This window comes from Nicotiana tabacum, chromosome 18 (genome assembly GCF_000715075.1).
Source record: "Nicotiana tabacum cultivar K326 chromosome 18, ASM71507v2, whole genome shotgun sequence".
NCBI classification, from domain to species: domain Eukaryota; kingdom Viridiplantae; phylum Streptophyta; class Magnoliopsida; order Solanales; family Solanaceae; genus Nicotiana; species Nicotiana tabacum.
The window spans coordinates 110338847-110342705 of record NC_134097.1 but is presented as its reverse complement, the minus strand read 5'-3'; the positions used below and the strand labels follow the sequence as shown (position 1 = coordinate 110342705).

The 3859-nt window shown below is 33.6% G+C and overlaps 1 long non-coding RNA gene across 1 annotated transcript; it reads right to left on the bottom strand.

Moving 5' to 3' along the window:
- Nucleotides 1-1494: 1494 nt before the first annotated feature.
- Nucleotides 1495-3205, bottom strand: LOC107805995 (uncharacterized). Its single transcript, XR_001652561.2, has 3 exons — nt 2238-3205; nt 1943-2024; nt 1495-1728 (listed from the first exon to the last, which is right to left on the bottom strand). It is a non-coding gene; the product is annotated as an uncharacterized LOC107805995 (long non-coding RNA).
- Between the last annotated feature and the right edge of the window lie 654 nt (nt 3206-3859).

Sequence of the window (3859 nt, the reverse complement as noted above, 5' to 3'; positions counted from 1 at the left end):
GGTCCAAATCCCCAAAATTTGAAAATCCTAATTTCTACCCAAGAACACCCAATTTCCCATGAAAAACCTAGATTTTGAAGTGAAATTATGTAAAAAGATGAATTAAATTGAAGAAGATGAGATAGAAATCTCTTACCTAAGATTTGGAGAAGTTTAAGCCTTTGAAAAATCGCCTAAGGATGTTTAGGCTTTGAGAGAAGTGAAAAATGATGAAAAATCCCGTCTGAAATCTCAATTAACAAGTGCAGTTATCGCAATTACGATTAGGAGTTCGCAATTGTGAACCCTGTAAATTTCTGCTCCCTTCGCATTTGCGACAATTACGTTGCATTTGCAACTCCTGTGATCTTCGCATTTCTAGCCAGAGTGTCGCATTTGCGAGAATGGCCTACCCAGGCCTGGGTCGCATTTGCGACATATTGGCCGCATTTCCCAGGCCTGTTCACTTCGCAATTGCGAAGCTAGATCTCGCAATTGCAAGATCAGAGGCCTGTGCAAAAATATCAGATGGACAACTGAGTTTCCTAAGTCCAAATCACACCGTGGCCTATCAAAAACTCACTTGAGCCTTCGGGGCTCCAAACCAAACATGCACGCAAGTCTAAAAATATCATACGGACTTGCTCGTGCGATCAAATCATCAAAATAACATCAACAACTACGAATTTAACCTCAAATTCATGAAATTCATAAGATAGTTCAAATTTTTCCATTTTCTCAACCTAAGGTCCGATATATATCAAATCAACTCCGATTCTTACCAAATTTCACAGATTCGACTTAAATATTATTTTAAACATGTACCGGGCTCCGAAATCAAAATACGGGCCTGATACCATCAAGAACACACATTATTTTATTTCCAAAAGTCTTTATCTTTTTCAGCAAATAATTTTCTTTAAAAAGTTCTTTTCACGGCCTAAGGACATGGGAATTCAATTCCGGGCATACGCTCAAGTCTTATATTTTATTACGGACTCTACGAGACCGTCAAATCACGGGTCCGGATTCGTTTACCAAAAATATTGACCGAAGCCAACTTTAATCAATTTTAAAGGTCAAATTCAATATTTCACTTAAATTTCACATAGAAGCTTTCCAAAACGCGCCCGGACTGCGCACACAAATCGAGGTGAGACAAAATGAGGTTTTTAAAGCGTAGGAATACAAATTTGACTTCTAAAATTTGGTCATTACATTTGCTCTCTTATTTTGTTAATTTGTTGGTTGCGCTGTCACGTTCGTTCAAATTTTGGTTACAGATTTCTGGATTTTTTTACTCGTCCAGTAATTCTCATGAACTGTAGTTCGAAATTTTGCAACAACTATAAGATTCCGAATACAAGTATATATCATTTCAGTCAGCATGGAACTACTGAGAGTTATAATTTGAAATTTAAATTTAAACAATAGCTATATCAATAGTATCATCTTGGTTTCATTGGGAAACTAAGATCTGTAACCATATTGTACCTTTTTATTGCATTGAAGTGTCCAAAAGCATGTGTGGAAAATATGTGATAATATCGCTTTATGTACAGAGTGCAAATGTGCTTTAGTTGAACATGTAAAAAAAAGTATCATGTTGTATATGAAAGATCCTAAGCATCCAATTTTTGCCAACTACAAAAATCTTGAACGTACTCCTTGGAGGATGATCCTCCCTTCATGTATTTGATGGGGACGTAAATCCGTGATATTTAATTCATTTGCTCTCCTTCTATATCCCTGCAACAGAAAAGCACCATTAGCAAATTAAATGCCATCATCTTGCTTGCAACTCTCAAAATATTCCTAAACTTTAATTACTTTTCAATCTATATCTACTATTACAATCCATCCAACTCATACTAAGTTGTTATTCTTTGGATTTTTTAATGAAAATAACAACTCCAATTCTTGAATTTTTTTTTGTGGGTTTTTGCTTCCATTGGAAGCATACCAGGTAACATCTAGAATTGAAGCTCATTTCAACTTTGTTTCCTCTACTTCTAGCAGGTAAAAATCCAGTTTCCTTCTTTTTCCTGCAAATATGAAAAGAAAAATATCAACCAATGGTAATCAGTTCTTTAAGTGCATATTATCTGATTTTATCATATCCTGTAGCAGTACATCCTAGCACCTATTCCTGGCCTCCTATATAATCTATACACCAAGAAATAGTACTACAAAACGATAAACAGCTTGTGCAGGATAAAATTTAGAGAAAAAAAAACTTAAAAAGCTCAAACTTTTACCATCATCTGGATCTTCTTGTTTAGATGAGAAAATTTCAAATCCTTTACTAGAATCACTGTTTTTTATTTTGTAACCAGGTAGTTCTACTATGTTTAGCTAAATATGAACACCAAGTTAGCAATAGTAAGTAACCTATTATTATTTATGCAAAATTATTCGAAATGCTATAAGAATAAATTTTCAAGATGCCATTTTGGTACCTTTAGCTGTTGGACTATTTGTTGGGGCCTAGCTTCTTAAGGTGTCTCTATTTGCAAGCTCACAAGTGTGCATCTATTTTCTGCTTATAACATACTAAGATAAATTGTGATAGATTCATTCACATATCCCTGTGTTATTAAAATAGAAAGTAGTTAAGACCAGTTCACGGCTACTGGGACTTACTTCATGCCATTAAATTCTTTGTTAGATTTTTATCTTTCATTGTCGTTGTAGTGAACATTTGATAGAAACTTCCTTCTGGTAGTGGACAACTGTTGAGGATGATGTAGTTGTCATACACCAGTAAAAAGTAAATATCTACCGCAGTTGAATTTTGTTTCTGCAATTTGTATTCTTTCTGTCCACCATTCAGTGACACAAAACAAAATAGACTTAGGGATGCAAAAGTCACATATAGGGCCAAGTCAACAGAGAAAGAGATGGGATTTATGTAGCTCTCTTGACTGAAAGAAGGCAATACTTAACTTAATAGAAAATCCCAATAAGGGATTGTAGACATGTGATTTTTGACTTTCCCCAAGATTTTTCATATTTTAGCGTAAATATTCAGTTTAGGTTTAGTATCGCTCTCTTTACTTTATTTTATCTATAAAAAAGAAAAAAGAAATTACAAAAATATTTTCCCTTATTCTAGCTAGATGATATTTTGTCTAGTTAGTTTTATTTTTGAAAAATACAAAAATAGTCTTGGCATTTTATTTTCCAAAAAAAAAAAATAAGAAGAAAAGTTCAAAAAAATATTTTACATTTTAGTATATATTGAGTAGTATTTAAATTTCATTAATATGGTAATTATATGTCTTCTCTAAACATTTTTATTATCTTAAATATACTAGTATCTTTATAAAGTTATTTTTAATTCATTTTTAAATCAAAGGAAAAGAAAAATGAAAAAAAGAATTTTGATTTGGTCTTCCTGCCTCAAAGTTAATTAGCCCAAATTGATGACCTAAATCCCTTCAAGCCCAAAACATTGAGTCCATACCACATTCCTTATTTGACCTAACCTAATTCATACCCCTATAAAAGAACCCCTAACTCCTAAAATGAAAAAGACCTAGACTACAACTCTAAGCTAGAACGGCGCCCTCCAACAATCTTCTTTTCTCAGAAATTGAAAACACACACTCAAAAAAGAAAAACGGAAAAAGCAAAGAGAAGATCTGGAAAAAAAGAGAACGAGAGTGAAAAGGGAACGGCCAGAATTTCAATAAAAGTTGGTGCATTCTGTTGGGAGACAACTTTTCTATCTCTAATTGGCTCAAAAATCTTACTCATTGAGCAATTGAAGCAAAGATTGCAACAGTCAAATAACGGTCAAGTTTAGCATTTGCGAGGAAACCACCTAGATGGCCAAGAAGATTAATTGTACCCATAAAGTTGGTGACAATGTTGGCGG